Genomic DNA, 22,125 nt, shown 5'->3' with positions numbered 1-22,125 from the left:
CCTGCTCAGAATTGCTCTTTCCCTCTTCACCAACTGTGGGAAATCAAGTTTTAATTCCCTCTGAACTTTACCAGGGAAGTCAGTGCTTGCACAGATATCGGCTGAGAAGTGGAAGGATAGGACTGCGCTCAGCCCATGCTCAGAAAGAGAGAGAGAGACTTTATTATCATTTCAAAACACAAACAAGCGCTAGAATTCCAGCGGGACTCCCCATATAAATGAAACCCCAAATTACGCACGAATGAAAGAGCGCCATCTATGTCACTTCTTCCTCGGAAATACGGCTGGGGTTGATCATTCCTTTTCCTCCTGAATGAAATGTGTGCGGAAATAGCGCCCCCTCCCCTTTCCCGCCCCCTCTTTTCCGTTTGGCCAGGCAGGAGAGCCAACCAGCCTGCGGCTGGCGAATGAGCGGGGCGGGGACTGAGCTCCGCGGAGGCCCGTCCCTCGTTCACCCGCCTCGCCAGTGCCGAGGAGCCAGTCTGGAGACGCGCTTGGTGGTGTGCCGGTTGTAGAAAGAGCCCGGCAGCGCGCGAGGGAGCGAGCGAGCGAGCGCGAGCGAGCAAAGAAGGGAACGCGACGCGGCGGGGATTTCCAGACTGGGCTCGAGGGCGGGAGAGGAAGTGCCGGGCGGGGGGAAAGAGAACCAGCCGGGGCAGCGCACCAGGGACTTTCCAGCCAGGGCAAGGCAGACTACGTTTGGCTGAACTGCTGCAAGAACAGCAGTGGTCGGTAGTGCTGGCGGCCGCGGTTCTTTCCTCCCCCCGTTCTTGTCCTCAGGCGCAGAGTAAGTAGGGGAAGAAGGGAGAAGGTGGCCGGCCGTTGCTCGCCCCCCCAGGCAGAGGCGGAATCCGGAGCTGGTGGGGAGGGAGCGTTTCCCAAAGCGAGGCAGAGCGCTTGGTCTCACCCGTTTCTGCTGCCTTGCTAAGTCCGGGGCCGGAGCTGGCTGGGAGGGAAGCCGTCGTGTGCGTGAGGAAGGGAGGTCGCAACGACCGGAGGTCCCCTCCGAAGAGCCCACGGGGGCAGCTGCCCGAACCGCGGACCTGCTGGGGAAGGGGCAGGCGCCGCGGTCAGAAGGTCCCCGCTGCTAGTCGGAGGGAAAGGCGGGAGAGGTCTGCCGTCTCGGTTAAGCGCGGGTCTCGAGAAGGTGGGAGCTTGCCTAGAACTGGGGTAGGGGTTGCATCTCCCGCTCCCCCGAGCTGTTGCTTCTCTCTCGCCTCTTTTTCCAATTAAGGCAGCCGCCCGGAAAGAAGGCTGCTGCTTAAGGACTATGCGAGGAGTCTATTGGTGCTGCTGCCCGGAGGCATTCGTATTCAGCCTCCATGCGCCCTCAAAACTGCCTCTCCGAGGTAGATTCGTTCTGCTGCTCTTGCTACTGCTGCTGCCGCCGCCAAGAATCGCTACTGGCTGCTTTGCTCGCACATTCATCACCCTTCAAGCTGTTGCTGCTATTGTTGCTCCTCTCCCTCCTCCCCCTCCTGTTCCTCCTCCTTCCACTATCGCCTTGGAAGAAGAGAGAGAGAGATGGTGTGTCTGGCTGCTTTAAGAGACGCGGTGTGCCTTTTTCCTTTCTTGAAGCTGTTGAGAGGCCGAAACCTCTTGTAACGTTTCAGGATCGGATCAGCAGGACGTGGTGCTGCCGGCGGGGAAGAAAGCATGCCGGTTTTTTCTTGGGCCGCTGCTGCGCTGTAAAGGTGTCTGCCTGCATGCATTTGATGTGTGTGAATGCAGAAAGCTCTTTAATTTCTGGCTCCCTCCATATGCAGTCGATGTGGGCGGACTGGAGGGATTGCAAAGGGGAAGCGTCTGCCTTGAAAAAAACGGGGGTGGAGGGGACTGCTGCTTTTAATTTACTTGTGGCAAACTCTCATTGCACCTACCAACTTTGTATCTTTCCAAACACTTGTTTTGCTTGATCACTTTGCAGTCACTGAAGGATGCTCAGGCAGCTGCATTTTGAATTTCTATCAGTAGTAGTCATGCAGGATAACGACTGCTGCAGGTGCAACTGAAGAGGGAGGACACTTGTAAAAGATGTGGGATGAATGAAATGCAATGGAAATTTCTTTATTGTGGTGTGTTTTTTTTATAGGGATAGCTTTATAGCAAGTGCAGAAGAAGGAGCAGTTAAAGGATACAACATGAAGGTATTAACGGGCGTTGGATTACAAATTGTTTTGCTGTTGTCACCACAGTAGTACTTTAAATGTGCCTCTATTTTAAGAAGTAGAAAAGCTTGAATTATACACGATTACGTCATTTCATAGTGCTGTGAAGAATTTGCTTAAAAGTTTATACTGAGTCATGCCTCTGCAGATAAATCTTACTGATTCTTAAAGCTGATTGTAATGCTTTTTATTTGTTTGTCTGTTTTAAATGAGGAAGGGAAGTTGGCAACAGATCAGTTAGTAAAATGTATATTAGAAAAAGATAACAATTTAAGAAAATCATAATTGCATTTGTCAGTCTAGTCATGTCTACATAGTGTTTTACTAAGATGTTGCTGAAATATTCAGATGTTATTGTCAATAGCACAGATTGCTGTCCTTTCATTCATTTAAATGTATTTTGAAAAGCTTTGTTCTTTATCATGTTCTGCTAGGAAATTAGATATGGATTGTAGGACATTGGGGTTTTATATGTGATGACAATGGGAGGAGTAACCTCAAGCTAGTAAGGAGTGAATGTTCTGCATTTTGATCAAAGATTGTAAAAAAAAGATGCATGTTACAGATTTTATGGGTAAATGTAATATTTTTTAGAGCCCAATTCTCCCAGTTATTGAACTCAATGACTAAACATGTCTCTGAGATCAGGACTGCACCAGTAGTACTGTATGCTTTAGGCATGTCTGTGCAGAGAAGCAGACTGCTCTAGCCTATGCTGCTGAATGCTATAATGTGAATGACTTGGACTTTTTAATTGATACAATTTTCTAAATACAAGCTATTTAGAAAAATGCATTATTACAAGCTGCATGCAGTAGGTAAATTATAACATTCTGACATTTTTAGTCCATATACTATCTTGTTTTTTCTTTTTTAATCTTTCCATTCTAATTTACTGAATGCTAATGGTTGGTTTTGAAATTGCAAGTATTTAGTTATCTAAAATAATAGAAGATAGATTTATGAAATCATATCCAGGTTTATAATATTTGGGAAGCAAAAGCTGGATTTTTTTTATTATATTTGTATACCGCCCTTCTCCCGAAGGACTCAGTGCTTATAGTGCTTATAGCAAAGATAGTGTATAAAAGAATTGTTTTTAGTACATGGTAGTGAGATTGTAGGGTCATTTTGGGAAACTGCTTGTATTAGCAAGGAACGGAAAGAGTGTCAGGTTAAACAAATGAAATAATATATATATTCCTATGTGCAATGATAAGGATCTAATCCCAAGTCATTGAAGATGTTAAGAAAATTGAAAACCATGCTTTTTTCTAAAATCTATAAATAAGAAAGCAATATTTATGACAGTTTTGTCACTGAGATGTAGGGGTGAAGAGCAGACAGTTATGACATTCTAAAGAAAACAGACTAACTTATTACATATGTACATTATTTTTGTATGCAGTGGAGATATGCAGCATACCATGAAGCTAAAATCAGGAATTATGACATTAATCGAAATGTAAAGTGTATACTTAAGAACATGACTGACCTGCTGGATCAGACCAAAGTCCTCCCTAAAGTGGTATCCTGTTTCCTGTGGTAGCCAAGCAGCTGTCCCTGGGAAGCCTTGCAAGTAGGATGTAAGAATCATAACCCGACATTGCTGCCCTCCAGCAACTGGTATTCAGGTTCATGCTGCTTTTCATATTAGAGATAATACATAGTAATCACAACTGCTGCCCATTGATGACTATGTCCTGCCTATAGTCATTAATAGGGAATAGCTTCAGTGAATTTCCAGTATTTCAGAGGGTTTGGAGAATGAGGTTTCCATACTGGTCAGGATTTTTAATTCTGGGATTCGTGTCAGTTCTACACAAAGATCTCTGCTTTTAAATAACATTTACACCAGTATCTTTCAAGATGGAAAGAAACTACATATAATTAGGAGATAACAAAATGAAATAATTGAAGTATGTATATGATACTGGATAGCATGATATGCTGTTCAGTTGCTTTTTTTCTTCCTGTTTTTTTCTGAACTTGGATTACATCTATAAAATCAGCGGAAGTCTACATAAAAAATAAACAGTTCATTTTACAAGTCTTGTCTGAAACTTTTGATAGTCTTTTCTTAAAATGACTCAGTGGGGCAATACAGCAGGGTAGCCATCTAGTTCTCTTTTGACAAGTTTGCTCAATTTTTTAGAAAATGAAAAATTAGTTTATATTCTAAATATTCATTTCAAATGAATGGATCAGAAAGATATATGTAAAATAGAAGCAAGGTAATGCTTGTCCTCCAGTGGCCATTGATATCTGGGCATTTTGTTTGCATAGCTGTATATAAAATGCAATGCATGCAGTTCTGTTTTGTGCAGTCGTGAGGAATTTCACAAACATCACACTCTCAATATTTAGAGGACACAAAGATATGACTGAAACCGCCCCCCAACTTTAGAGTTACTTTTGTATGCTAAAATAAATTTGGACAGCCCAGAACAACTTACAGCAGAACTTATTTTTGTAATGGAGGAGGCTACATTTTTTGGTGTTTGCATTTGCTGCCAGCTTTCAATGGCATGGAATTTTTTTGTGTGTGTGCGTGTGTGTGTGTACAGTACATTCAGAAAGTTTTCAGACTCCCTTCACTTTTGTCAATTTTGTTGTGCTGCAGCCTGATTCTACAGTTGCATTTTTTTCTCATTAATTAATGGGGTAATTCAGTACCCCATAATGACAAAGTGAAAACAGAAGTTTAGAAATATCAGCAAATATATTAAAAAGAAAACCTCACAGCTAACTATGTATATTATAGCAGAGCAAAAGTCATGAGGTCAAAGGAACTGCCGAGCTCAGAGACAAGATTATTGCAAGGCACAGATCTGGGAAAGGCTACAATAAAATTTCTGCTGCACTGAAGTTTCCTAAGAGCAGAGTGGCCTCAATAATTCTCAAATGGAAGAAGTTTGGTATAACCAAGACTCTTCCAAGAGCTGGTCAACTGGTGAAACTGAGCAATTGGGGAGAAGGGTCTTAGTAAGAAGTGACCAAGAATCCAATGGTCACTCTTGAGTTTATTTATTTTATTTTATTACATTTATATACCGCCCTTTCCGAGGACTCAGGGCAGTTTACAGGGAATTAAAAACCAACAATACAAAAGTTAAAACCAATTTTAAAAAGATTAAACTTAACCCTGTGCAATTAAAACCCCAATTAAAATAAATTACTCCTCAGCCTGGGCCAGAGAGCTCGAAGAGCTATGTCTTCAGGCCCCGGCGGAATGAACGGAGGTCGGGGGCAGTCCTCAGCTCCACTGGCAGCTGGTTCCAAAAGGCAGGCGCCCCCACTGAGAAGGCCCTATCCCTGGGTGTTACCCGCCGGCAATCTCTTACCGGTGGGACCCTGAGCAGACCCTCCCTGTGGGAGCGCACTGGACGAAGGGCACATGATGCTGGCAGCAGGTGTTCCCTCAAATACCCCGGACCCAAGCCATGTAGGGCTTTATAGGTAATGACCAGCACCTTGAATTTCACCCGGAGGGCAACCGGAAGCCAATGCAGCTCGCGGAGTAGAGGTGTTACATGGGAGTATCGGGAGACCCCCATTACAACTCACGCGGCCGCATTCTGCACCAGTTGAAGCCTCCGAGTGGTCCTCAAGGGCAGCCCCATGTAGAGAGCGTTGCAGTAGTCCAAACGGGAGGTCACGAGCACATGAGTAACTGTGCGTAGGGCATCTCGGTCCAGATAGGGACGCAACTGGCGCACCAGGGGAACCTGGGCAAAAGCCCCCCTGGTCACGGCTCCTATGTGGTCTTCAAAATTGAGTCGTGAATCCAGGAGGACGCCCAAGTTGCGAGCCCTATCAACGGGGGGTAACACCTCACCCCCTATCGTTAGAGATGGAATAGTCTGGTTGACCCGAGATGCCGATATGCACAGCCACTCAGTCTTGGCGGGATTGAGACGAAGCCTGTTTCTCCCCATCCAGACCTGGACCGCCTCCAGGCACCGGGACATCACGGCGAGGGCATTACTGGGTTGGTTCGGGGTGGAAAGAAAAAGTTGGGTATCATCAGCGTACTGGTGATACCCCACCCCGAAACCACGAATGATCTCGCCCAGTGGCTTCATATAGATGTTGAACAGGAGGGGCGAGAGAACCGACCCCTGAGGAACTCCACAAATGAGAGGCCTCGGGGCGGATCTCTGCCCTCCCGTCAACACTGACTGCAAGCGGCCCAGGAGATAGGAGGAGAACCACCGTAAAACGGTGCCTCCCACTCCCAACCCCCTGAGACGCCGCAGCAGGATACCATGGTCGATGGTATCGAAAGCCGCTGAGAGATCTAATAGGACCAGGACAGAGGAGCAACCCCTGTCCCTAGCCCTCCAGAGATCATTCACCAGCGCGACCAATGCCGTCTCCGTGCTGTGTCCGGGTCTGAAACCCGATTGGTACGGGTCCAGATAATCAGTTTCCTCCAGGAACAGAGGAAGCTGATGTGCCACCACACTCTCAACAGCCTTCGCCAAAAAGTGAAGGTTGGAGACTGGACGATAGTTATTTAAAACAGCCGGTTCCAGAGATCCTGTGTGGAGATGGGAATGTGATACGCCAATGTGATATTTCAGTTTTTTTCTTTTTAATATATTTACAGACGTTCGAAAAATTCTGTTTTCACTTTGTCATTATGGGGTACTGAGTGTAGATTAATGAGAAAAAAATGAATTTCAACAACTGTAGAATCAGGCTGCAGCATAACAAAAGTGAAGGGGGTCTGAAAACTTCCTGAATTACACACACAACACACACAACACACACACATACACACACGGTTCAATCAGAAAAGTAATAAGCCCATAATTTCTTAATGGGTAATATTACATACCAGCAGAAATATCTGTTAAATATTGGTTCTGTGACCCAAAACTTTATTAAGATGTAAAGAAGCAACTTTTAGAAGAATTTGTGTAACTTAGTAAACATTCACTGAAGCAAAAATAATCACACTAAATTTCCTTTCTCTCATCTTCCTATCTTGTAGCTACCAAACCAGACAAATAAAATGCTTTATGGTACTTATCATGCTGTAGGGTCTTCAGAAGAGAAATATTCCACAATTCTGGATATGTCTGTGACTGCCATAATGTGTTTACGTGGGGCTGCCCTTGAAGATATCCAGAAGTTTCAATTGGTTCAGAATGCAGCAGCCTGAACAATTTTGTGCACCTCTTTTGCTGGAGTTGTACTGGCTGCCAGTCTGTTTCCAGGTACAATTCAGGGTTATCGCCTTTAAAGCCCACATGGCCTTCTCCTGTTTCATCCCCCTTGGCCACCAGGATGGGAAGGCAGGGTATGTTGTGGATGCCATCTATTATTATTATTATTTATTGAATTTCTATACTGCCCTTCTCCCGAAGGACTCAGGGCAGTGTACAGGGCAATTAAAATACAACATACAAAAGTTAAAAATAAAATTAAATTAATTCAGCCCTAACAAATAAATAGTTAAAAATGAACCCCAAACCCTTAGTACAGGCCGGCCTGTTCAAATAACCAGGTTTTCAGGTCACGGCGGAAAGAGCGAAGGACAGGAGCCATCTGGAGCTCAACAGGCAATTATTTTATTATTTATTTTATTGCATTTATATACCGCCCTTTCCCTGAGGACTCAGGGCGGTTTACAGGGAATTAAAAATCAAACATACAAAAGTTAAAAAACCAAGTTATAAAATATTAAATCATCCCTGTACTCTTAAAAACCCCAGTTAAAAAATTGATTCCAGAGGGCAGGCGCGCCCACAGAGAATGCTCTCCCCCTGGGGAATGTATATCTAGTGAGACCACAAAAAGGGTCTTCTCAGTTGTTTTCCTCTTCTCTGGAAGTATGATTGGCCTTTACCTTGTTGCCTTTCCAAAAGAGCCTGATGACGGCTTTCTCCAAGGGTCTGGGGACCACAAATGGAGATGGAGCCGATCAAGTGCTACCGGGGGTGGGGTGGGGTGGCTGGGTTATAGATTTTTAAATTTCTGATTTTTAATGTAATCTGCCCAGAGTCATCTTTGTGTGAGTTGGATGGCCATATAAATTTGCTAAATAAATACATAAATTGAAATGAAGTGAAATGAACTGAAATATATGGTTGCTGGTGCAAATATTTTCCCCTGCAGCCTGCAGGTGGAGATCCAGAATTGTTATGGGCAGAATAATTGCAATATGAGCAATAGCAACGTTGCCTACTAGATTTTTGCAAAAGCTAAATATGAAGCAGATGCAAAAGCATCTTCTAAGTCTAGAACTGATCCCAAAACATGCTAAATATTCCTCAGTGTGAAAATGGAATCTGGGTCCAAGTGCACTGTAGTGCTTCATACTCAGAGAAATCTGACAGAAAAGATGTGCAATGGCAGCATGGAATACATAATAATCAGCCTCTGAAGAGTTGCATAGACTTTAAGGTGAGCTATCCCTGCAACAGAAAGGAAAATGCATTTGGGTGTTTTCTGCTTACCATTTGGGTGTTTTCTGCTTACCAATGGCTCTTTTTTATTTATATAAGCAATATTTATAACTTCCTCCCAAGCAAATATATGCATACCTTTAACTTTTCCAAAAGTACTTGTAAAGTATTAAGCTTAAGTTATTTCCTAAATCCATTAGAAATTAAACTGGATGGCTGTTTCTTATAAAAGGAAGAGCCTAACAACCACAACTGAAAAGGCTGTTCCTTTATTGATAATTTTATAGTTATGCTACTCTCTATTTACATTTCTGACTCGTTCAGTCCCTTTTTATACATTTCAAACCGCAAAGGAAGGAGAAGGTGAAAATCTGCAGAATCCATGCTTTCAAAGGAATATGTTTCAAAGATGGCTATTGCTCTCTAGAGATGATTGTTTAGAATTAATAGAAGCAAATCTGTTTCAGCAGTCTTAATACAGACAGTCCTTGACTTAAGATGGGTCATTTAGCAACCATTTGATGTTCCAGTGGATCTACTTATGACCAGCTATGAAATTCCAACAATTAGGGTCCCCATGGTCATGTCTGACTATACTGGGGGCACTCGGTAACTGGTCCACTTTTATGGCTGTTTATACGGTCTTGCAATCATGTGATCATGTTTTACACCAAAAAATGGTATTTACTTCTGAATTTTGGCAAAACTATGCCCATAGCCAATCATTTGTTTGCTTAATGTGTGCAGTGTTTGCTTAAACTTAAACTCAGTAAATTGGAATTGCAGCATAAATGAGCTATTGTAAAGCTTACATTTTTAATGTAAGAATTTTTAATGAGTTTACCAGATACAAAGATAAAAACCAATACACACTAAGAAAATATAAATGTAAAGAATGTGAAAAAATGTAAATACAGTAAAGAAAAATGATACATAAAGAAATGGCTTCTTCCTTCAAGACAAGTACAAAGTACTTCAGTAACTTATCACCTTCTCTGCTAACTACACAATCATTTCTACTTCCCATATCACATCTGTTTATCTATAAACAGTCTCACCATTCAGTCTCAATCAGCAAAAATCATTTAAGAATTACCAGAAACAGCAACATTGATATTTTAACTTTAAATAGACCAACTTTATATTTCTTCCCTTTGCTTTTAAGAATCTTTTTAATTCCTTTAAATATTGTACCAAAAATTGATTTCATTTTCTCTTTGTCACTTCTCAGAAGCTCCTTCATAAGTTTAACATGTCTCTCTTGTAAATATAAAATAAAGTTATCCAAGTCACTCCGCCAGTTTGTTATTTATATGTCCCTTCCAATTATCAAAACATCAGCTGGTTTCATTTGTAAATTTAGTGTAACATCTTTTTCCATATCAATCTTGTAACTGTCATTTTTAAATCCACATTCAAAACAGCCTCAGTCTTATCCTCTTCTATCACCTCTTAAATCTATTTTTATGATAGTGTTAATCTTTAAAGTAACATCTGAGTTAATTATTCCCAAATAACATTGGATTCTTCCAAAGTTAGAATATATTGATCCACTCTATACTAATGGGTCTCTTCTCTTTTATAATCTTTCTGTTTTCTCTAATGTCCAACCTTTAAAGTTCCTTTTTACCATGCTTTTTTTTTAATGAACAGCATTTTTCATGAGAGGATACTTACACTTAATTTCAAAATTTTCATATATTTTTATAGAATTTTAAACAGCTCACAGTAATTAATTTCAAAATCTTATTTCAAATCTATCTGCCCCTCCAGTCCATTTACTGCAGACATGTCAAACACAAGGCCCGGGGGCCGCATCCGGCCCGCAAAGTGGTTTCATGTGGCCCGCGAAGCCATCCTGGAAACAGTGAGGGAACGGCCCCCACTGCCTTGGCCCTGGCCCAGAGACCCTCCTTCTGCCAGAGACCCTCAGATCTGTCTCACTCCTGCCCAGGCTCCCATAGGCACCCTTGATGCGAACGATGTAGAGCTGGCCACGCCCACCCAGTAGGCCATACACACACTAGCCACACCCACCCAGTAGGCCACGCCCACCTGGGCCATACCCACCCGGTCCTCTGAGGGCAACCGCAATGCTGATGCGGCTCTCAATGAAATTGAGTTTGACACCTCTGATTTACTGTATAACTTAATGAAATTAATGTTCTGACCACCTTTTTCTTTCTTCCTAAATTGCATAACTTTTTTTTGCCAAGGATTGAAGGAGACTCAGTGTAATGAAACTTGCCTTTCTGAAGGTTCTTTTCTATCCAAAAAGCTGTTAACAAGCTATTTCCAGAAGTGATTAAGAAAGGAAGTAAGGTAACTGTCCTTTTGAAGGTGCTAAATGGTGGCTTGGGTAAAGATGGCCAGTCCTTTGGCTTCTAGAGCTCTAAAATGAGCCAATGACCACTGTTCTACTGTATTCTAGAGGGAGTACTTGTGGCCAATCCCAGATTCTCTCCTTGAGCAGAGAGAAATTCTGAAGAGCCAGTCTATTTGTCAGTTCCTTGTTCCACCAGTCATCGGCTCTGCTCTCAGTGTAACTTGCTGGGAAATCAATTTAAAATTGAGATTCAGCTGGCAACTAGGAGATAATTCCAAGCATGGAGTATCAGTGTTGTTTTTGGAGGTGTGCTTTTGAATCAGTGTTAATTCATGGCAACTGGACTAGTCCCTGAAGTTTTTTGGAAAGGTTTTATAATCAAATCTTGTGGTTTGCCATTGCCTCCTTTCTAGCCCTGAGAGAAAATTTTTGGCTTAAGGTTACCCAGCTGTCTTTGTACCTATGGCAGGCTGATGATCTCCCACTTTCTAGTCTGCTGTCTTAACTATACCAAACTGTCTCTTAGTGATTTAGCACTATCTCTACTTGTAGAATTTAGACAAGCAGGAATAGCATAGTTTTTTGAATTAGCAAGGGCTTTCACTTAATTTATTTTTTCATTTTTTTATCGCTCTTGCTCTTAAAATTCGAGATAGTATTTTACTTTTGCAAACTGGGATTTGCAGAAGTCCCAATTTGCTACACATGTGAGTAGGCTTTAAAATTGTTTCCAATTTAAAGCTCAGTTCGTTTTACCATGCTAGTTTGTGCATTTTTCCCTTCTGCCTCCTAGTATACACAATCACCATTAATTTCAAGTTTTAATTACATATTAAATTTCAATTGATGTCACAGAAGTTGCGAGGCTTATGGTTTGCTGATTTGTGACTAATTTTGCAAGTCCAAGCAGTTGAACTAATAAACCATGATTCAATTAACTGTGATTAACTGTCAGCCACTTCTAGTTAATGTGGAAGAGCAGGCAGCTCTTGGACATGGCAGTCTTCAATGGCCTCTTGTCATGTAGGCTGCATAGCTGTACCTACCACCCATCTCATTTGCATCAGAATTTGTTGGTAAAAAAATCAAATTTGAAATTGAAATTTGAAAGAAATGTGTCAGTAAATATGGACCTTCTAGAATTTATTTATTTAAACAATTTATATGGCTACCCATATCACTATTGTTACTCTGGGCAGCAAACAAGAAATTAACCCCCAAAAAATAGAACAATGTAAATAATTCAAAAGAAATGTCAACCACAAACAATATATTGTACAACATGACAGACATTTAAAAAATTCAATTTTACAATCAATTGTAAAACCACCAACCATAAAAAAATCAACCAGAAAGACTCACTTAACATTTTACCCAAATGCCTAAGGGAGAATGGCTTTCTTTGAAGCAATTCTTCCATATTAATGCATGAAATATGATAGGTTCCAAATTGTGCTAATTATGAAAGCTGAAAAAGTATTTTTCTAACACTCCTCTTGCACATGAATTGCTCTGCCATCTTACCTTTCCTACAAGATGTTCATAAAGAAATGTTAATTATAAGTAAATTTAAGCTAACAACAATAAATTTTAAGTCAGCTGGTTAATATAAATCTTTAAGTCTGCCATTAACAAGTAATGGCCTGCAAATGGGAAAAAGTAAGCAATTAAAAACTGAATTTGTCACTATAGTCATGTGACCAGTGCAGGATGCATTTGTCTGGTTCCTAAGTACAGTGCTTGGCCATAAAGTCCTTGTGTTGAAGCAAGTGAATTGGCTTCCAGTTAAAGCTACTAGACTTGAAGTAGCGTGAGATCAAGCAGATTGTTTTTCATTACAGATCTGCAAAATTGCTAGGATTGTTAAAGAATTTATGTTGGTATAAATTGTGGATCATCATTCTGCAGTCACTGAAAATGGTCTTTTTTGATCATAATATCTGCCCTTTGTAATCTTTTTTCACTTGATAAAGGGCAACTATTGGTACATTTAGAGATGTACTATTTCTCATTTTGACTGGTACTGGTAGAGGTGAATTTAAAAGTTTTAACTTAACGGTTTTATTCTTCTTAAAGGTAATTGTAAACAACTTGGAAATGTAGTATAAGTAGCAATATATAAATGGTTTTAATGAATTGCTGTCATGTTAAGCTCATGATATAGCCATTGGATCGGATACTCTCATTTGTACTATCCAATACATTCTTGCTTTCAAAAAAGTGCAAATATATTGTAACTTCTCCAAGGTCAATTGCATCTTGTTACTTGTTGAAATCAGTATAATTATACTGATTAATCTTTCTGCTGCTATGAATTCTTTAAATAATAGATTTTTCTTGCAGATATTAATTACATTCAAATTAGTGATTTTCAAGACATGTTGAATATGAGCAGTTTGATGTTGACTTTCTTGTAACTCACGGGACCAATTTATTAACATCTATTGATTCTTTTGATTCATGTTATTAAACTTACAAAACACATAAAAGCTAACAGACTAATAAAGAGCAGAATCAGTAGAGAAAAAGAACAAAAGCAAAACTGCAGGAAGAAAATCAAAGAAAAATTTGGATGAAGAAGCTTCTGATTTCCTTAGAGCAAATATAAATAATATTACAGAATTATCTTGTACACTGATTACAAAAAAACCACTGTGTTTTTCTATTCAATTTTTTTCTAATTGTCAAAACCACAAATCCTAAGTGCATTTGCTCTTGTTTCATGTAAAACATCTGTAAGGGGTGTCCAGTCTACCATAAACATTTTTACTGTTTTTTTCTCTGACCAAATCAATTAATTTGGTCATCTCTGCAAATTCTATCATGTTCACCAAACAATTCTCTGTTCCACTTTTGGGCATATAATAATCTTGCAGTTGTCATATATAAAAACTTAAGTTCCCCAATTTTTTCTAGTTGTACATTAATTCCCAAAGCAAAATCTCTGGTTTCAGTTATATTTTAATCCATAAAATCTTTTGAATTTATTCATGTATTTATACTCAAAATATTTTGATTTTTTTTACCAGTCCATCAAACATGATAGAATGTTACTTCATGTTGCTCATATCCAGCAATGATTTGAAATACCTTTATACATTCTAGACAATTTCTCTAATGACAAGCACTAATGATATATTATTTTATAAAAATTCTCTTTAGGGCTAGAATATAATGTAAATTTCATTCTTTTCAACCACGTATCTTCCCATTAGTCCATTTGTATATTATAACTAAAAGGTTAGCCATTTTATCAAACCTTTCTTACACTTATGCTCTGTTTCATATATCAACAAAAGTTTATACATTTTAGCAATAACCATCATTAGTGTATCATTCTGTTTCAAATTCATTCTTTGTTCAAAATCATAACTTTTATCTACTTTAAACTTTTCAGTTAATTTTTCATAAAACTACTGACAGGAATATCCTTCTGGTATCAAATATTTTTTTAATAGTCCGCTTGAGAAAATTTTAGTATATCTTGCTAGGTTAGCCATTTATTTTTACTCATAATTTCTTGTCCGTAAAATGCTTTTGTTACTGAAAGTCATAAAGGTGTTTTCAGCATCTGTTGCTAATGAATCTCCACTCTCCTTGTTTACCTTAAGCCTGAGGTTTTCAGACATCATTTCATGTTCCTGGACCTTGCAGTTCCTGGAATGAAATATATCACCGAGTACATTTGATAGGGAAGTTATGAATATGTCCTTCAAATCAGTTATGGCCTAACTTGTCATGACTTTCAAGAAGACGATTTAAAAGCTATTTTGGGACAAAAATATGTGGAACATCCTTCTTCCGAAGATTAGAGTGGCCCCAACTCTTGTTAGCCTTATGTAATACCTTAAAAACTGGCTATGGTACTAGGTCTGGGGTGCTGAATGTGTTAAGGACTCTTGTTTCCTGAATTTACTGCCCAACTGGCAAAGTATCTTTTTTCAATAGTGTGTATAATTAATCTGGATGTATTTAGAGTTTTTATTATGTTTTTTAATTTTTTAATATTTTTAGTTGTAATACAGAGACACACACACATACATACACCGTATATATATATTTTAAGTCACCCAGGACAATTGATTGTGAATAGGGAAGAAAATGAGATAGAAAAATGGTATCTACTAGGGCCATAAGGATGCTGAAACTATAATTATAGGAACTGTGAACTTTTATCAGGGAGAAAGGAACTCTCCCTTTTTTACAACCTTGTAGTCCCTTAATTCAGGGTAGAGTCGGAGAGACCTGAGATCAGTGAGAAAGGAACTAATGCAGATAAATATTCACAAAGAGGAAATTAGATGGAGCAAATTACTTGACAGATAATGAAGACTAAAGAAGAAACTTCTGATATGTGGCAATATATTATTTGTGGAGCAATAGCATAAATGTGTACCTTATTTGTTGTTGTTAGTTGCGAAGTCGTGTCTGACTCATCACGACCCCATGGACAACGTCCCTCCAGGCCTTCCTGTCCTCTACCATCTTCTGGAGTCCATTTAAGCTCACGGCTACTGCTTCAGTGACTCCATCCAGCCACCTCATTCTCTGTTGTCCCTTTCTTGCCCTCAATCTTTTTCAGCATTTGGCTCTTCTCCAGTGAGTCCCTTCTTCTCATTAGGTGGCCAAAGTATTTGAGCTTCAACTTCAGGATCTGGCCTTCTAAAGAGCAGTCATGGTTGATCTCCTCTAGGACTGACCGGTTTGATTGCCTTGCAGTCCAAGGGACTCGCAGGAGTCTTCTCCAGCACCATAGTTCAAAGGCCTCAATTCTTTGGTGCTCAGCCTTTCTTATGGTCCATATGTACCTTATAACAATTAGTAAATTTACAATTTTAGGAGTATCTGAATTTCAAAGGTTTTAAAATATTTTAAAATACTTATATTTAATATTGAAAAATTGAAAAAAATTAAAATGGTTTGCTTAAGTCATGAAATTAAATTGATACCCGCAACTTTTCTTGGTATGTTAGGTGTTCATACTTAAAAGCCATCCTGAAAAACTGAGCCCAAACTGAGTACCAAGATGGAAATACATTAAATCAGAAAGAGAAAAAAACAGAATGAGAAAAGAAGAGAACTAAGCAAAAAAATCTTTTTAGGAGTATCCAACTGTCTAAATTTATTTACCCTACTTGCTAAAAAAAAAAGGGAGAGATAATATTTGGATTTTGGAGCCAACAACTGGAGGATAGTATTGTATGCAATTTCTCAAAATCACGTTTTACACTACTGGCTTTTTTTAAAGCGTCATTGTTCTGGAGATGTGGCTGTTTGGTATTTTGTAGCTGGTAAGTATCCTTAAAAATAACAACTTTGTTTTGCAATAGGAAAGTAATAGGTGTTTTCACTGGTTTAAGTCTCAATCTTTTGATAACCATACATCTCTGCTCTGCTATTATGTAGTTTGTGTTTCTCTGTGTATTAGAATATGTAGAAAACGTTTTGAAGTTGCTATTGTAAATTCTTGCTCATAATTGTGACAACACATCACCTTTGACCATTTTAGTTTATTTCAGCCCTCATACATGGCTGAAATAGAAAGCTTTCCTCTGGTATGGTGTCTTGTTTTGTATGTGTACAAACCTGAAGGTGGTTTCAAAACCACAGCAAAGAAGTGGGAGAAATGGAAACCAAGACATTAGTTAAAAATAACAGAATGGCAGAATGTTTGGGTAATACTTTTCATCTGGTCTCAGCCTTTCCAAAAATGGATTTCAGTCAATACTGTAGTATAAATTTAGAAGGCTGTTCAGTTTTTTTAAAATTGTACGCCTAGCATGTGATGATTTCTGATGTTTTTATTTTAGTTTTTATTGACCTAATACTCAGACTAAAAATTAATTTTAAATAACAGAATTTTCTGACTTCACATCACATTCCATCCCATCCCATCCAAGTGAGAAAAATAAAGCCATTTGTTTACAGTTTTGTATTACTAAAAGTTCAAAATCTTAATTTTCTGTAGATTATCCATGTAGATATGTTACAAAAGGAGATATCTCAAAATCTAATAGTAGGCCTCAACTTATTTCTTCACAAATATGTCTACTGCTGTTTTATTGTATGCTTTACAATTATAAAGCTTTTTAAGTAGTCCTCAATTTATGACTGTAATTATGACTACTGGTCATTAAGAAGGTCAAACACATGATCGTACCTGATTTACGAGCTTTTTGTGAGGGTTAAGTGAATCACTGTGGTTGTTAAACCCATTTTCCTCAGTGGGTGTTTTTTTGTCATAAAATGGTAGTCAACACCAGTTTGTAGCACAAAACATAAACCACAGTTGCCACACCACAGGACAGTCTAAATGACTGTTAGTGTAGGCCAGTTGCTCAAAATGAGACCACTTTATTGCAGGAAGTGGTGTTTGGGCCATCTGAACTTTGAATATGGATCATAAGTAGCCCTGGGGAGGTCTGTGATAAATTTGACCAGTTGCTAAGTAACTGATTGCAAGTCAAGGACTACCTGTATCTATTTTTTTATAATGGTGCTCTGCAGTTTATAATGGTGCTCTGCCCCAACTCCTAGAATTATCAGCAGTGGAAGAAGCCCAGGTTTGGGGAGACTGACTTATTTGTCAAAGTATCAATAACATTGTTTCCATTATCATGAAAGCTTAATGTTATGAACCTGTTTTATTAGAGTCTAATCTTTAATAACTTAGTATTTGCATGTGTTTAATCAGTTTGTACTGTATGTGATTAGTTTTCTGTTGTTTTTCCATCCAAATGGTATCTTCATAGGATAAATTGGCAAGTGATAAGAATGGACTGGAAAGATCTAATTATGTTCTGATTGAATGTAACTCAGACAGAATAGACAGCTAGAACTCAGGCAGTCTTATGAAAACAGGTCTAAAAAGGCATTCATTTTAATACAGGTTTTCTGTAATTAGTTTTGGTAAAAAGTTAGACAATATGTTAAAGGCTCAGTTCTGATAGGATCCAGAGCAAAGAGCAGATCTCTAATAAGAACTTTTTTTCAAAATAAAAGCTGAATAATTTGTTGTTATTTGCTGAGTCATAGGTTTTGCAGACTAGGATGGCAATTTAGGTATAAGACATCAAGAGTTTCTAAAATTATAGGCTGCTGTGAATTAATCTGCAAAAAGCAAAATCTTCACATGTAACCTAACGCCAAAATGTGAACAGTTTAGTTTTCTCTGTTTTGTAATGTTATCTTGTGTCAAACAAAGCAGCATTTTAGTACTTTGCATCCCTTCTTATATTAAAAATCTAGTTATGCCTTTCTCAACCTGATGCCTTCCAAATTCATAGAACAATTCCCAGAACTGTCAGCAATGGCTATTCTGACTGGGAAATTGTAGGAATTGAAGGCTATAACCAACTGGGTGCCCAGGTTGGGTAAGTCAGATCTAGTTCTTCAAGAGAATTTTAAGATGGTGAGGCTACAAATATTATTTTTATAGCAAGGAAGGCAGAAACCTGCATCCTTATATGAAGAGATGGTAAAAGATGAGAAGGATATCATTACTAAGAATCATACAAGTGCAAATTATGACTTTCTTATCTCCAGTATAAATTTGACTGAAAAAATACAGAGATTTAATAATAAAAATATATGTGTAAGGTAGAAAACAATGTTAACTAGCTTAGCCTACTGATACAGAAAATGAATTATTTAATGATTTTATATAATCTTAGTTAATCATTCCATTTTTTCAAAAAGCAAAATTAACGGAGCTGGTTGTTACAAAACCTTTTTATGTTCCAGGACACAGACATTTACATCAGTGTTTTGAGCTGGAATTTTTGTGCTCAGTATCTTGATACACACCATACAAATAATACATGCCTGGCCAATATTTTTCAGGAGAGTTGAGAATAAGCCTGGCTCAGGGTCACTCTGTCTTGAATTATTAGAATAACAGAGTTGGAAAGGACCTTGTAGGTCAGGGGTGTCAAAATGCCGGCCCGCGGGCCAGATGCGTTATGGTGAAACCATGCCCTCCCCATTGCCAGCAATGGGGAAAAAGTCACAATATGTCGCGACACGTCACGTGTCGTTGTGAGTTTGACACCCCTACTGTAGGTCATCTAGTCTAACCCCTGCTCAAACAGGAGACCCTATACCATTTCTGACAAATGGCTGCCTAGTCTCTTTTTGAAAATCTCCAGTGATGAAGCACCTACAACTTTTGAAGACAATCTGTTCCATTGGTTGATTGTTCTCACTGTCAGAAAAATTCTCCTTATTTCTAGGTTGAATCTCTCCTTGATCAGTTTCCATCCGTTATTGCTTGTCTGGACTTCATGTTCCTTGGAAAATAGGTTGATCCCCTCCTCTGTGACAGCCCCTCAAATATTGCAACACTGGTATCATGTCACCTCTGGTCCTTGTCTTCACTAGACTAGCCATGCCCAGTTCTTGTAACCGTTCTTTATGTGTTTTAGCCTCCAGTCCCCTGATCATCTTAGTTGCTTTTCTCTGAACTCTTCCTAGGGTCTCAACATCTTTTTTATTGAGTGGTGACCAAATCTGTATGCAGTATTCTAGGTGTGGCCTTATAGTATAGTAAATAATATAATACAGTTACAAGATACAGTGGTTTTTTTGTTGCTATTTTTCAGCTACCTTGAATTTTTGGTGAAAATTTGGAGTATAAATTTAAAGAAAAAATATTAAATCAGTTGAAAGATAATATTAAAAATTAAAGTAGGGAAGTCCATTAACAAGAGAGAAGAACCAAAACTATTAAAAATCATTAAGAACTCATGAGGATGTATTTCTATGAGAACACAATCTTCTCTGGAACAAACCTGAAAAGACATAGTTTGTGGAGCTAAGGTTCCTCTTTGAGAAATTATCTGCTAAGTTTCAGATGGTAGAAGCTTTCATGGGACACTGAATGTTCCATGAAACATTATATATTTATATTTTATCATTAATCTAAATAGATATGTGAATTTACACATTCATGGCAATTCATTAGGATAGGGCCTATGCCAAGACCTTGAACTTCCCAGCTTGAAGCCATAGACTCCATGGTGTAGGACAGGGGTGTCAAATTCGCAATGTCACGTGATGTATCGCTACTTTTTTTCCATTGCCGGCAATGGGGTGAGTGCTGTTTCGCTATGATGCATCCGGCCCGCGAGCTGGCAGTTTTATACACCTGGCGTAGGATAAGTTCATAAATGTAGAACATGAGAAACTTTCTCCCCACTATGGATGAATGGCTACTGAAGGAGCTGGCAGAGATGGCAAAATTGACTGTTTTGATTAAAGAAAAGAATACAAGTACATTTGTTTCTACATGGAGTCCGCTTCTGGACTTTGTGCTTGAGGTGGGAAAAAATGAAACGTTGATTCTGGGTTTCACTGATTAGATTGATTTGTTGTTACAGAAATGGCTAGTTTTTACTATTGTGAAAAAGTAAAAAGTTGAGGCTTGACATTAATGCTCTATTCTACTGCAATGGGAAGTTGGAAGTCAATCTCTTTTTTCCTTTTTTCCTCCCTTTCCCTCCCTTTCTTCTACCTTTTCCCTCCCCACTGTGTCCTACTATTTGCTTTGTAGTTTGTATTTTACTGTACAACTTAATAAAATGTTATTTTTTAAAAAAGAAACTTTCTTTCTCTAAGTCAAACTTTTTGTTCAACTAGCACAGTACTGTTTACCGTAATGAACAACAGCTGTTTGGGATCCCTGTCAAAGAAATTCTTTATCATTAGCCATTGCTTGGCCTTTTTTTAATTGGAAATGCCAGAGATTAATCCTAAGTCCTTTTGCAAGCATAGCAAGTGCTCTACCTTCATTTGACCTGAATTTTGTGTTTGAAGATGCTAATTGTTTCACTGAAAGCTAAACGGTATTCTGAGAAGACATGATTTTAGAGGCAGTGCCTGGAAACAATTTATTTCTCCTGTTCTTCAACTATAATATTTGCCTCATCTTTCGAAACAAAAGTTTTCACTTTGTAGAAAAATATTTTCAACTAATATTATTCAGTTAGAGTGGAATTTCAGTAGATGGAGAAGAATGGAGTAGATTGAAATAAAATAAAATTCTATTTAAAATAAGTGGGAGTTAGATACTACTTCTTCATGTGGTGCCACCACTGAAAATGCATGTTCCTTGCAACTCTAATTTGTCTTAAAATAAGAGTAGAGTTTCTGTGATTAATAGAGGATTCTTACGAAATAAAGGGATCCTTTGTCCAATCTGATCTTAAAGCTTGGTAAACTCAAAGCTCCGACAGAAAAAATACCTGTAGTACTGAGGTTTTGGTATCAGTCATCACTGAAAAGAATTGGAAAATAAATAAGGGGTAACTCTTTAGCATGTTGTTCAAATGAAATTTTATTTGGAACTTTAGAGAGCGTGTTTTGTTTAATGCCATTAATCAAAGCTTGCATTGATACAAAAGAATATATTTATAAATTAATTAATTAATTAATTAATTATATTTGTATACCGCCCTTCTCCCGAAGGACTCAGGGCGGTGAACAGGGCAATACATGTTAAAAAACAGAATACAAAAATTAAAAAAAGATTAAACAAGTGCCCAGAACTCTTAGATAGATTAAAACGCATTTAAAAGTAATAAAAAGCCAACCCCCTCCCATCAGGCCAGGCCAGCTTGTTCAAAAAGATACGTCTTTAGATCGCGCCAGAAGGAGCGAAGGTCGGGCGCCATCCGAAGCTCAACCGGAAGATGGTTCCATAAATCCGGCGCGCCCACAGAGAACGCCCTCCCCCTGGGGGCCACCAGTCAGCATTCTTTGACCGGAGGCACCCTGAGGAGACCCTCTCTGTGGGAGCGTATTGGGCGGAGGGAAGTTGATGCCGGCCGCAGGTGCTCCCCAAGGTATTCCGTACCCATGCCATGTAGGGCTTTGTAGGTCAATACCAGCACCTTGAACCTCACCCGGAAGACAACTGGGAGCCAATGCAGCTCGCGGAGCTGCATTATTTAAATTGAAAAAAACTATTTTAAAGTAAAATTGGACCAAATTTATTTGAGATATTTTTTCAAAGATTCATAAGAGTGTCAGTTTAGTGAGTGGTTAAGATATTAGGCTGCAAACAGAGACACTATGACCTCTAATCCTACTTTAGGAATGAAACCAGCTAGGTGACCTTGGGCCAGTCACCCACTCTCAGCCCTAGGAAACAGACAAATAGCAATAGCATTTAGACTTATATAACACTTCATAGTTGCTTTACAGCCCTTCTAAGCCA

The 22,125-nt window shown here is 38.9% G+C and overlaps 1 protein-coding gene across 1 annotated transcript in view; it reads left to right on the top strand.

Moving 5' to 3' along the window:
* The first annotated feature begins 475 nt into the window (after nt 1–475).
* The window catches only part of TRAF3 (TNF receptor associated factor 3), a 113,766-nt gene continuing 92,116 nt past the window's right edge, over nt 476–22,125 (top strand). The window contains exons 1-2 of the mRNA XM_083360234.1: nt 476–787; nt 2,093–2,147. The gene's annotated coding sequence lies outside the window, so the exon portion shown is untranslated. The remainder of the gene's footprint in view (nt 788–2,092; nt 2,148–22,125) is intronic.

The sequence above is a fragment of the Vipera ursinii genome, assembly GCF_947247035.1.
Source record: "Vipera ursinii genome assembly, chromosome: 1".
Lineage (NCBI taxonomy): Eukaryota > Metazoa > Chordata > Lepidosauria > Squamata > Viperidae > Vipera > Vipera ursinii.
The sequence above is the reverse complement of the archived record's forward strand: the minus strand, read 5'-3'. Positions and strand labels throughout refer to the sequence as shown.